The following is a 14,264-nucleotide window of genomic DNA, read 5'->3' as shown; positions in this document are numbered from 1 at the left end:
GAAATAAAGACTGTGATAAGCTCTATGAAAGAGCTCATGAAAGATGGAAAACATGTTTCAGCTGTTAAAGGGAAACTTGATGACTTGATGAAATTGTCTCACACCTCTAATGAACTACATGCTTCCTTAATGCCTCTCATTCCTCATGATGAACAAGAAAAACAAACCGGTTGGTTCTTAAAAATCATTAAACATAAAGATGATTTTATTGAGGATGTTAATGCATGGTTTTCTGTAACCAGACTCAGAGGATCCCCAAGCAGGCCTCTGCTGGTGGCTAATAGGTCAAATGAAAGCCCTCTGCTACATGAGGCTGCAGAAGAGGAAAATGGAGGTGTGGAAAATGTGGAAGTGACTGGGCCTCAGTCACATAATGTTCAGGATGATATTCAGCCAGATGACAGCATATCAAACTATAGCAGCCAGAATCATGGTTCAAAATCTATCAGGTCAAAAGTGTCCTCAACTGCTTCTGCCCGTGTCAGAGCCGAAGCTGAAATGGCTGCTTTAATAGCTCGAAAAAGGTTGCTCGAACAAAAGCATGCTCTTGAGGAAGAGGAAGCCAAAATAAGGCATGCGCTGCAAGAGCTTCAACTTGAAACGGACATGGCCGCATCGGCGGCAAAGCTTAATGTTTTGAGAACCTCTGGGTCAGGGGTACGGAGTGTTGCTTCTCAGAAATTGGATGGAATGGAAGCCTACTTTGAAAGTGGCCTCAACTTTAATGCAGAGACCTTTGTACGGCAAAATTTTGGAGATGTTGGAAGAGGACAACCTGCAGAGTTTGGAGGCACAAGGCCGAAACAAAGGCAATGTGATGGAAACAAACATCTCCAGAGGACCTCAGCCCCCACACAGGCTCAGAGCACAGTCCCAAAGGCTACAGGAGCCCCACTGTCTCTGCATAGACACACACAATCTGCTTCCGGAAACATCAGCAGTGAACAGGACACCATGATGTCTATAATGCAAAAACAAAATGACATAACTTCGATGTTGGTGCATCAGCAATGCATTGCTTCACTACCTAAAAGAGACATCCAACTGTTTGACGGTGACCCTCTGCACTATCATGCCTTTATGCAGTCATTTGAGCAGACCATAGAACTGAGGACTGACGATGCTGTTGACCTCCTGCATTACCTGGAGCAATACACCAGGGGTCAGCCTAAACAGCTAGTCAGAAGTTGTCAACACATGACTGATGGCATTGGATATGCTACAGCAAAGGCTTTACTCCAGGAACACTTTGGAAATGAGCACGTCATAGCATCCGCTTATATGGACAAGATCTTTGCATGGCCAGCAATAAAGTCGGAGGATGGAAAAGCTTTACAAGCATACAGCTTATTCTTGCGAGGATGTCACAATGCCATGAAAGATGTATACAACCTATCTGACTTGAACACGTCTGCAAACATGGTCTCTGTGATCAAGAAGCTGCCTTACAAGTTGAGAGACAAGTGGCGAGCGAAGGCATGCGACATTCAGGAAAAGCATCGGAAAAGAACTATGTTTGCTGATATTGTGACCTTTATTGAGCGTGAAGTTAGGATCACTACAGACCCTGTATTCGGAGACATACAAGATGCTCCAGTCATAGGGGCCTTCAAAGAAAGTGGTAGAGCTAAACCTGTGCCTCGTCCTAAGGCTAGAGGAAGCAGCTTTGCCACAACTTTCACTACTGTGGAAAGAGATGCTCATTGGGAGAACAGGGTTAAAGATGGACCCGAGAAGACCTGCCTTTTCTGCAAAAAGGGTAGACACACACTGGAGTCGTGTTTTCTATTGGAGAAGAAAGCTCACAGTGAGAAGATGGAGTTCCTGAAGAAAAATGGAGTTTGCTTCGGCTGCTTGTGCACTGGGCACATCAGCAAGGAGTGCAGGAAACGTCTGTCTTGCAAAACATGTGGCTCACGACACCCCAGCTTGCTCCATATCCACTCTAAGGAGAATGGAGATCCAGAGAAAGGCAGGAGCAACTCTGACAGAGCAGTGGACAGTGCTCTAGTCGAAGTCCAAACCGGTGGTCTTACTGGGGCCGGTGAGCAAGATTGTAAGCTTGCTATCGTGCCAGTCAAGGTTAAGTCCAGTAAAGGTCAAAGGTCAGTCGAAACCTACACCTTTCTGGACCCAGGGAGTTCAGCGTCCTTCTGCACAATGGGTCTGATGGATAAGCTGGGACTCTCTGGGAGAAGAACAAGGATTCTTTTACGTACCATGGGCCAAGAGAAGGTGGTTGACAGTTGCATTGCATCGGACTTGGAGGTCGCTGGATTGGACAGTGACTGGTACTGTGAAATGCCGAAGATCTTCACACAACATCAAATGCCTGTTAACAGAGGTAACATCGCACGACAGCAAGATCTGGAAAGATGGCCACATCTGAAGCCTGTCTATCTGTCACAGATAGATGCAGACGTGGAGATGTTAATTGGCTTGAATGTTCCCAGAGCATTGGAACCACTGGAAGTCATCCGAAGTGTGGATGGAGGGCCATATGCGGTCAAAACAATGCTTGGATGGACTGTAAATGGACCCCTTGGAGGAGAGGGCAGTGACGATCCTGTGACTCAGTCTGCAGTTAGCATCAACAGGATCTCTGCTGTCACTCTTGACGAGCTCTGGAACCAACAATTCAAGACTGACTTCCCTGAAAACAGCCAGGATGAACTGCAAGGGCTGTCAAGGGAAGACTCTAAGTTCCTGGAAATGGCTAACGAGACTGTGGAACTGGTTGATGGCCATTATGTTGTTGGATTGCCGCTGAAGGACAAATCAATTACCATGCCCAACAATCGCAAAGTTGCAGAGCAACGTACTCTCAACCTCAAGGGGAGGTTTGGCAGGGATGCGGCATTCCAAAAATACTATACTACATTTATGGACAACCTGATATCCAGTGGATATGCAGAGAGAGTGCCAGCTACAAGTCAGGAACGATGCGACGGCAAGGTTTGGTATATCCCTCATCACGGTGTATACCATCCCAAGAAAGGGAAGATCCGTATCGTCTTTGACTGTGCAGCATCATTTCAAGGCACATCACTAAATGCACATCTCTTGCAAGGACCTGACCTGACAAGCGCACTGGTGGGAGTCTTGACCAGGTTTAGGATGGAGCCCATTGTTCTGATGTCTGACATTGAGGCCATGTTCCATCAGGTTCGAGTGCCAGAGACAGATGCAGACCTACTTCGATTTCTCTGGTGGCCCAATGGGGACTTCAGTCAACAGATGGTGGAATACCGGATGGTGGTCCATTTGTTTGGCGCGACGTCATCACCAAGCTGTGCTAATTTCGCTCTCCGAAAGTGTGCTGAAGATAACAAACAGCTCTTTAACCAGAAAGTGTTTGACACCATCATGCACAGTTTCTATGTCGACGACTGCCTGGCTTCAATAGCCTCAGAGGATGAAGCCATAACCCTTTACCAGGATTTGGTAAAGCTCTGTGCCAAGGGAGGCTTTCATTTGACGAAGTGGCTGAGTAATAGTCGTCGTGTGCTGGCAGCAATACCGGAGGAGGAAAGAGCGAAGGACGTTAAAGACCTGGATCTGGACCACGACATCCTACCAGTTGAGAGGGCACTGGGAGTGCGTTGGTGTGTCCAGTCTGACACCTTTAAGTTCAGTATAAGCTTTCAGGACAGACCGCTGACACGCAGAGGAATCCTTTCTACTGTCAGCTCTTTCTACGACCCTCTTGGAATCTTGTCCCCTGTGGTTTTCACAGCCAAGAGGATCATTCAAGACCTATGCCGGCAGGGGCTAGGATGGGACGATGTCATACCAACATCTGTAGCCCAGGAGTGGGTCAACTGGCTCGAGGAATTACACCTGTTGGAGGGCTTCAGCGTTGGACGATGTTTAAAACCGCCCAACTTTGGAGAAGCAACCAGCGCCCAGTTGCATCACTTTGCTGACGCAAGTGAGGAGGGATACGGTACCGTCACCTACCTGCTGTTGCACAATGACTGTTCTCAGATCCACGTTGCCTTCATAATGGGAAAATCCAGGGTGACACCTTTAAAGCCTGTGACGATCCCACGTATGGAGTTGATTGCGGCTGTGGTGGCAGCTCGCATGGACACGCTATGGAGGAAGGAGCTGAGACTGCAGCTGCAAGACAGCGTTTTCTGGTCAGACAGTACATCGGTGCTGAAATACATCAAGAACCAAACATCAAGGTTTCGCATCTTCGTAGCGAACAGAGTCACAGAGATCCTCAAAATGTCTGAAGCATCACAGTGGAGGTATGTGAGTACCGCACACAACCCTGCAGATCTTGCCTCCAGAGGCATGAGAGCGGAGCTGTTCCTCAAGAATGAGACATGGATATCTGGACCTTCATTTCTCATGCAGGAAGAGGAGACTTGGCCTGTTAACCCAGACGACTTGGGAGAACTTCCACCTGGGGACCCAGAGGTCAAGGTGTCGGCTGCCGTTGTCTCTGTGGAACAAGAGGAGGATGCTGTGCTGAGACTGATCAACCGCAGCTCATCTTGGAAACGTCTCACGAGAGTGATGGCATGGATCTTGAGACTCAGAACCTTACTTTGGAACAACAGGAAGAGGAGAGAAGTCACTGCATGTGATTCTCAGCCAGCATTGAACCTAACTAAACACAAAGATGTTCTTGACAAGGAGATTTGCCTCTCATTGGAGGAGATCAAAGGAGCTGAACTGGAGATAATCAAGATCTGTCAAAGAAGAAAGTTCTCTGAAGAGTTATCTTGCCTCCAAAAGGGAGAGTGTGTGAAAGGGAACAGTCACATTTACAGACTCAGTCCGATACTGGAAGAAGGTGTGTTGAGAGTCGGAGGCCGACTTAGTAAGGCTGCCATGCCCGAAGAGTCTAAACATCCAGCCATAATAGCAAAGGATCTCCACATCTCAGACCTCATCTTACGCCAGATACATCGAGAGGTGGGCCATGGCGGTAGGAACCATATGCTGTCAAGGCTGCGTCAGCAGTACTGGATTCCTGCTGCAGGCGTTGCCATAAGGCAGATCATTTCCAGATGTGTCATCTGTCGTCGGCTGCACGGAGCTGCAGGTCAGCAACAAATGGCAGACTTGCCTAGTGACAGAGTTTCGACTGGAGAACCTCCGTTCACTTATGTCGGAGTTGACTATTTTGGACCATTTGACATCAAGCGTGGCCGGAGTCTTGTGAAAAGATATGGAGTTATCTTCACATGTTTGACAATAAGAGCTGTACACATTGAAGTTGCCTCATCTTTGGACACAGATTCGTTCATCAATGCTTTAAGGCGCTTCATCGCAAGAAGAGGACAAATCAAAGAGCTGCGTTCTGATAATGGCACTAATTTCATTGGTGCAGAGCGTGAGCTGAGAAGAGCTGTTGAAGGATGGAATCTGGAGAAGATCAATGATGTGCTCTCATTGAAAGGAATCAAGTGGACGTTTAACCCTCCCACTGGATCACATCACGGCGGAGCATGGGAGAGGTTAATACGTTCCATCAGGAAGATTCTCAATTCCACTTTGAGGACCCAAAGTCTGGATGAGGAGGGACTCAATACAGTACTCTGTGAGGTGGAGTCAATTCTCAACAGTAGACCTCTCACGAAGGAATCCACAGATCCGAATGACTTGGAGGCTTTAACACCTAATCATCTTCTGCTGCTTAAAGTCAAGCCCAGCTTACCACCTGGTCTGTTTCTCAAGGAGGACAACTATGCACGCCGGAGATGGAAGCAGGTGCAATACATTTCGGACCTGTTCTGGAAAAGGTGGATTAAAGAGTATCTGCCACAACTACAGGAACGACAGAAATGGACAAAGATCAAGAGGAACTTTGTCCCCGGTGACATAGTGATCATAATGGACGATTCTGCACCTCGCAATTCCTGGATCATTGGGAGGATTACAGAGACAATGCCAGACAGGAACGGACTGGTGCGACAGGTCCGGATCAAGACCCGCACCAGCCTTCTCTGCAGACCTGTGACAAAGATCTGCCTTCTTCAGGAGTCGACGGAGTCGTGAAGGCTTCCCTTCTTTTCCATGGATTTGGATTATATTGACTTTTGCCTGACATGACCTTTTTTCGTGACTTTGGATTGACTTTACTTTGGGGCGGGTTCGGTTCAAGAAGGATGAAGACCTGCAATGGCCATATGAACTATGAACTCTCTCCTTGCGCACAAAAAATCGCAAAAAAAAGACAAAAAAATGTGAAAAATAGAAAAAAAAAAAAAGAAAATTGGAATTGTATTGTTTTTCTATTATGAATTTATGCGTTGGTAATTATTACTACTGTGTAATAACATGTAATAATTAGGGGCCGGAATGTTGGTGACAGGTATAGGCAGACTGACAGGTCACGTGGTGTTGGGGCTACGTCAGTCAGGATCAGTGGTAAAAGTCAGCTGTTCACGCGCGGGTTGGGTTTGAATGAAATGTTTGAGATGAGAGGGGGTGGACGGGGGAAGTCCAACTTTGCTGACCGCACAATCTATTAACATTTAACGCACTTTAGCACCGATCACTTTAGGACTATGCTACTATGGAACGTTTTTAACTTATCTCTAATAAAACCAACAAAACGCAGTACCCATTTTAAGTGATTCTTTGAACAAGCAGCGCGTCTGGCAAAAACATATTTTCCCGATCTAGCCTCTCGGTGACTAAATAAGTGGTTCGATAGTCGCCATACACTACTGGCGACGTTAGCTTCAGCGTTAGCATCAGCGCTAACGTCGTCTCGTAGTAGTAGTAGTAGTAGTAGTAGTAGTAGTAGTATAGTGTAAACAAACTGTCACAGCCTGGTTTGTTTACACTACTGGCGACGTTAGCTTCAGCGTTAGCATCAGCCTCGGTGTTTATTGTGAAGTTGTCATTAATCCCGTTCTAGTATTAAAACTCCGGGCTTGCGTTTGACTTTGTTGGTCGTACAGTAACCAGAGCTAGTTCAGAACATTGCTTCTCCGTCCGGACTTCTTCGGCTAATAGATAATGCTGGCTAGCTGACATCTATGTAAATAAGAGCGATCTATCTTTGCTTGTGACTTTTTCAATTATTGGGCAGAAATACTGTTTACCAATGTTCTAAGAATTTTGTATAACCTCATGTCTTAAAGTGTTCTTTGTTCAGGTTACAGCTTTATGTGTTGAACTGTTTATTACTTTAGTATCCCCATGGCTGACCTAAATGTTATCAGAGGCCTGGTAGTCATGATGTCTTGTTCTACATGAAGGTTAACTGTCAGTGACGCGTTATCTCCTGTGCCTTTAAAAGACTCGAGTCACAACAGTGATTTGAGCACATCCTCTGTAGCATCCTCACACGTTGTTGCATTGTAACTGCTCCTCTTGTACAAGATTAAAGTCAGACGTCGACTTTACTTATGTCTCCGATCTCCTCCTTGGGTGAATTTATTCGTTTACGGGAAAATTCTTTTAACAATAAGTCTATTAGGGTTTGATATGGAAAAAAGCACAGATGAACACCTTGATAAATGCTGCCTGCAATACATAAGTATTAAAAACTGAAACTATCTTTGCTTATTAACAGGTGCTTCCTGGGCATCAATCCTGGAAGAGGCTCAAAGACCAAGAAGCAGACAACAATGAACCCTCATGCGAACGCCCTTTTGAGGAAACCTATTGACTTTGAGTGGGCTTTATGTATATCTCTGTTTAGGTCGCTTCAGAGCAATCTCATGCTCCAAACAAGGAAATGCAACATTTCTGGATTAAGGGTGACTTCTTTTAACCTCCACGTCTCTTGTTTGTGTTTTTTTTCTTTAATGGGAGGAAACCGGAGCACCCGGCGAATACCCACACAAGAGAACATGGAAACTCAACACAGAGAACACCTGGGACAGACCCAGGACCTTCTTGTCTACGTCTCTCCTACGACTCCTACGTTTCTTGTTGTTTTTTTTGGAGGTGCTGGAACCTCTTGATGCAGCCGTTTAGGAAGCTTTGGAGCAACGTCATGATGCAAACGACGACGTCTCTGTTTCACGACATCGTCAGTTGGACCATTTGGAGCCGCTGGAACCTCTTGATACAGCCGTTTAGGATGCTCTGGAGCAACGTCATCATCCAAACAACGACGTCTCTTTTTCACGACATCGTCAGTTGGACCATTTGGAGCCGCTGCAACCTCCTGATACAGCCGTTTAGGATGCTCTGGAGCAACGTCATCATCCAAACAAGGAAACACAATGCGTCTCAAAGCTGGGTGTTTCTTTTTCTGCCTCCTTTTTACGAGAACGTCTCATGTCCATCACATCGTCAGCGGGTGGAGGACTTGGCTAGTTTTGACCAGAGCTAGTTTAGAACATTGCTTCTCCGTCCGGACTTCTTCGGCTAATAGATAATGCTGGTGGCTAGCTGACATCTATGTAAATAAGAGCGATCTGACCTAAATGTTATCAGAGGCCTGGTAGTCATGATGTCTTGTTCTACATGAAGGTTAACTGTCAGTGACGCGTTATCTCCTGTGCCTTTAAAAGACTCAAGTCACAACAGTGATTTGAGCACTTCCTCTGTAGCATCCTCACACCTTGTTGCATTGTAACTGCTCCTCTTGTACAAGATTAAAGTCAGACGTCGACTTTACTTATGTCTCCGATCTCCTCCTTGGGTGAATTTATTCGTTTACGGGAAAATTATTTTAACAATAAGTCTATTAGGGTTTGATATGGAAAAAAGCACAGATGAACACCTTGAAGTTTCTGCACAATTTCTCAGCATTTTAAGATGGCTTTGGAAAGTTTGACTAGGAAGTTGAATTTCTTGGCATTTGTTCTACTTCTATGTTGAAAAAAATATGTGTTAATAAATATGCCATTCTATTACCTCAGAGTGGTTTGTTGGGGGATGTAAATGCTTTGCCAAGAAGCTGTAAAGTTATAGTATACAGTCGTGCTTTTACAACATGCATTGTAACAGATTCAAAATTACAGTAAATTGCTGTGACTAAAAGTCACAGTATATTGCTGTTATCCTTACTGTGAAAGTAATGCAAAAAATTATCCAATAATTGTGAATTCACAGCGAAATTTTTTTGCAGTGTTTGTATACACACACACACAGGTAAAAATATTCTCTCTGAACAGGAGTTTTGTGAAATGTTTAAGGGTGTTTCTTCATTGAGATATCTGCTCTACCGTTTAATATGTGAAATATGATTAAAACCATTTGCTCAATATTCGTATGCATCATTTCGACCTGCAGTCAATTCAGTCTGCTTAGTTTCAGTCACGTCGCTCCACTTTTGAAGGATGAGCTCGTTTCCTCCTTAAACACAGAGGATCTGCACTCCATTGATGATGGCTTTGTAGAGTCGGCAGGTGTAACTCTTCATTGAACTCATCCAGAACCCAGAGTTAGGCTCAATTTGCCGACGCTGCTTTAGTGTTCAAGACCCCAGTGCAATATAAAATACACATTTTAGAGTCAATGCTCAGATGCCAGTTTAAAACATTTTAATATTTAAACACCTGCATTTGTGGTATGGAAAATCTCATTTGACAAAATAAAGCGGGGAACAGCTACAACATGTAGAGTGTGGTGCAACACCTAGCATTACCTTCACATGAAGTCAGTGAGGAGTTTCATCACATACTCGGGCAGAAAAACAAGGAAGGCAGACTGGAACGTGAAGGAGAACTTTTAAAATGAACGATACACTGAACAATGAAAACTTGAAGGAAATTGAACGTGACAGTTCACATCAACAATTGTACAGCAGAGCTTTGGAAAAGTGATTCATTTATGCCAGCTTGCCCTCACCCTCTTCCTGAACAACAAGAACTGGAAACGACTTGGAACATTACAGCTCGCATCAACAATCGGGCAGATGATATTTGGAAAAGTGATACATTTAGGCCAGGTCTTCCTCACCCTCTTCATCAAACTCCCCCTCTTCCTCAGCGGTGGCATCCTGGTACTGCTGGTACTCGGACACCAAGTCGTTCATGTTGCTCTCTGCCTCGGTGAACTCCATCTCATCCATGCCCTCACCGGTGTACCAGTGGAGGAAAGCTTTGCGCCTGAACATGGCTGTGAACTGCTCAGAGATGCGCTTGAACAGCTCCTGGATGGCGGTGCTGTTTCCAATGAAAGTGGCCGACATCTTGAGACCACGGGGAGGAATGTCACAGACAGCGGTCTTGATATTGTTGGGGATCCATTCAACAAAGTAGCTGCTGTTCTTGTTCTGCACATTCATCATCTGCTCATCTACCTCCTTCATGGACATGCGGCCACGGAAGATGGCAGCCGCGGTCAGGTAGCGGCCGTGGCGTGGGTCACAGGCAGCCATCATGTTCCTGGAGTCGAACATCTGCTGGGTGAGCTCTGGCACGGTGAGTGCTCGGTACTGCTGGCTGCCTCGGCTTGTGAGGGGGGCAAAGCCCGTCATGAAGAAGTGCAGACGGGGGAACGGCACCATGTTGACAGCAAGCTTACGCAGGTCAGCGTTGAGCTGCCCGGGGAACCTGAGGCAGGTGGTGACGCCGCTCATGGTGGCAGAGACCAAGTGGTTGAGGTCTCCGTATGAGGGGGTCGTGAGCTTGAGGGTACGGAAACAGATGTCGTAAAGGGCCTCGTTGTCGATGCAGAAGGTCTCGTCTGTGTTTTCTACAAGCTGGTGGACCGACAGTGTGGCGTTGTAGGGCTCAACAACTGTGTCTGATACTTTTGGGGAAGGCACCACGCTGAAGGTGTTCATGATGCGATCGGGGTACTCTTCACGGATCTTGCTGATGAGCAGGGTGCCCATACCGGAGCCGGTACCTCCACCCAGGGAATGTGTGAGCTGGAAACCCTGAAGGCAGTCGCAGTTCTCTGCCTCCTTCCTCACCACATCCAGGACAGAGTCCACCAGCTCTGCCCCCTCTGTGTAGTGACCCTTAGCCCAGTTGTTGCCAGCTCCACTCTGGCCTGCAAGAGACGAATCAGGTTAAGCTTCACACAAACGTGGAGAAACTTGAATCTTCTACCCATGATATGCACCATAAGTGTACAAAATATTTACCGAAGACAAAGTTGTCTGGTCTGAAGATCTGGCCTAAAGGACCAGACCTCACAGAGTCCATGGTACCTGGCTCCAGATCAACCAGTACAGCATGGGGCACATATTTACCACCTATAAAAAAAAAAAAGGGGTGGTGAACAAAAATTAAATGTCATTCATGCACTATATAAACAATAAATAAATAAATAAATAAAAGCAGACCAGCTTCAACTTGCCTGAGGCTTCATTGTAGTAGACGTTGATCCTGTCCAGTTGCAGGTCACTGTCACCATGGTAAGTACCAGTTGGGTCAATACCATGCTCGTCACTGATCACCTCCCAAAACTATTAGGAAAGAATGCAAACCTTTGTTAGCTCTTCACGCTCAAATGATAGAAGCAACATTCATCCATTAAATATGCATGTCATTAATGTTTAGACAGTTAAAATTCATGTGAGTTTTTTTTTTAAATAACGGTTGGAGCTAGATAGACAATGCTGCTCATCTGTAACAAAATCAAAATCAAATTTTATCTTTTCAAAATATAAATCGAACACCATTTGATTGCTGATGTTTTGAGCATAATTTGATCATTGGGTTAATATCGTAAATAGTTATTTTGACCATTATATTATAATTTGTGTATCGTCTCATATTCAGATGTACTAATGCTGAGTCCTTGCTGCAGTGGCACAGATTTAAGTGTGACCTACTGCACTTCTGTCATTCACTTGGTCAAAAAAAAAATCGCAGTTATTAAATAGCAATGTAATCGCCAAGTAGGCCTCAAACACGCCATGTAAACCCATACCCAAGGCGGGCATACGTTAATTTAGAGATACGTTTTACAAATGCAAAAATACGTTTAAATCGTTTCTATTCGTCTTTAACTCCAACACATGATGGTACTGAAGACGACCCAAAAGGGCATTCGTTTCGTTCAGCTTTAAATGGCCATTTTCACAAAGAGGACAGTTTATATTTCCAGGGTGTGGTTTCAGTGGCGCGAACGGGCACAAAGCGCCGCTCCGGGAGCAGAGAGCCCGGCGGAGAACACGACGTGAGTCACGAGTCAAACGAAATATAGTTTAACTAACCTTAGCGCCAATCTGGTTTCCACATTGGCCGGCTTGAAGATGCACAATTTCTCTCATTTTCGTACCGGATGCGGTGTATGAGCTCTCAATGAACGTACGTAACGGCTCAACGTTCGTCTTTATACTGCATAAAGACCCGCCCCCTACGTCTCAGCTCGAATGTTAATTGGCTCATTTGCGCAAGAATACACAGACACCATTTTGAACCAATCAAATGTTAAAATGGCCCTCCACCATTGGTCTACCCCGCCTGCCAATAACATTCAATTCAATTCAATTCAATTCAATTTTATTTATAGTGTCAAATCACAACAGAAGTCATCTCAGGACACTTAACACATTGAGCAGGACTAGAATACGCTCAAAATTTCAAGAGTCAACACAATTTCAAATTCCCAACATCACCCAGGGGCAACATCGATATTAACGTTTAATATTTCTTAATTTTGAGCAAGTTTAAAGTAAATCCTTGTCAGAGCAACCCGGCCTTACGCCGTTTCTCAATCTGTGCTCCTGTCTTGCGTTCTGGTGGATTTGTGCACCGTCATCAGTCGCAGCCCAAGTCCTCCAGAGTCTGGACTCCCGAATCAAACTGAAACTACAAGCCAAGTCTGAACTACTAAACCCACAAGTCCGAACTTGGCGTACGTGGAAACGCCTTTAGACTTATAATGTTCCATACTGTTGATTGGTCACCAAAATATACATCATGATTCATATTACTCTTGTACTTTCGTTTCTGATGAAACCATCTACACATCAAAAACCTATATATACAGTGGTGTGAAAAAGTATTTGCCCCCTTCCTGCTTTCTTCTTTTTTTGCATGTTTGTCACACTTAAATGTTTCAGATCACCAAACAAATTTTAATATAAGTCAAGGATAACTCAAGTAAACACAAAATGCAGTTTTTAAATGAAGGTTTGTATTATAAAGGGAGAAAAAAATCCAAACCTACACGGCCCTGTGTGAAAAAGTATTTGCCCCTCCAGTTAAAACATAACTTAACTAAGGGTTATCACTTCAAGGTTCAATTTCTCTAGCCACCCCCAGGCCTGATCACTGCCACACCAGTTCCCAATCAAGAATTCACTTAAATAGGACCTGCCTGACAAAGTGAAGCTCCTCAAAAGCAAGACATCATGGTGAAAACCAAAGAAATTCAGGAACAAATGAGAAAGAAAGCAATCAAGATCTATCAGTCTGGAAAAGGTTATAAAGCCATTTCTAAAGCTTTGAGACTCAAGAGAACCACAGTGAGAGCCATAATCCACAAATGGCGAATACATTACACCGTGATGAGCCTTCCCAGGAGTGGCCGGCCAACCAAAATGACGCCAAGAGTGCAGCGACGACTCATCCAAGAGGTGACAAAAGACCCCAGAACAACATCAAAAGAACTGCAGGCCTCGTTTGCATCAATTAAGGTCAATGTTCATGACTCTACCATAAGAAAGACACTGGGCAAAAATGGCCTACATGGCAGAGTTCCAAGACGAAAACCACTGCTGAGCCAAAAAAATATTAAAGCTCGTCTAATGTTTGCCAGGAAACATCTTGCTGATCCCCAACACTTTTGGGAGAATACTTTGTGGACTGACGAGACAAAAGCTGAACTTTATGGAAGGTGTGTGTCCCAATACATCTGGCGTAAAAGTAACACCGCTTTTCAGAAAAAGAACATCCTACCAACAGTAAAATATGGTGGTGGTAATGTGCTGGTCTGGGGCTGTTTTGCTGCTTCAGGGCCTGGAAGACTTGCTGTGATAAATGGAGCCATGAATTCTGCTGTCTACCAACAAATCCTGAAGGAGAATGTCCGTCCATCTGTTCGAGACCTCAAGCTGAAGCGAACTTGGGTTCTGCAGCAGGATAATGATCCAAAACACACCAGCAAGTCCACCTCTGAATGGCTAACGAAGAACAAAATTAAGACTTTGGAGTGGCCTAGTCAAAGTCCTGACCTGAATCCTATTGAGATGCTGTGGCATGACCTCAAAAAGGCGGTTCATGCTCGAAAACCCTCCAATAAGGTTGAATTACAAAGACTGTGCAAAGAGGAGTGGGCCAAAATTCCTCCACAGTGCTGTCAAAGACTCATTGCAAGTTATTGCAAACGTCAAACCAGTTATTAGGTTTAGGGGGCAAATACTTTTTCACATAGGG

The 14,264-nt window shown here is 45.0% G+C and overlaps 1 pseudogene across 1 annotated transcript; it reads right to left on the bottom strand.

Moving 5' to 3' along the window:
- Nucleotides 1–9,634: 9,634 nt before the first annotated feature.
- On the bottom strand, nt 9,635–12,180 carry LOC311032282 (tubulin beta-1 chain-like; annotated as a pseudogene). The gene is made up of 3 exons (XR_014599377.1): nt 12,098–12,180; nt 11,021–11,344; nt 9,635–10,926 (listed from the first exon to the last, which is right to left on the bottom strand). The product of XR_014599377.1 is annotated as a tubulin beta-1 chain-like (transcript).
- Between the last annotated feature and the right edge of the window lie 2,084 nt (nt 12,181–14,264).

The sequence above is a fragment of the Eutrigla gurnardus genome (genome assembly GCF_963514095.1).
Source record: "Eutrigla gurnardus genome assembly, chromosome: 21".
In the NCBI taxonomy this organism is placed as follows: Eukaryota; Metazoa; Chordata; class Actinopteri; order Perciformes; family Triglidae; genus Eutrigla; species Eutrigla gurnardus.
The sequence above is the reverse complement of the archived record's forward strand: the minus strand, read 5'-3'. Positions and strand labels throughout refer to the sequence as shown.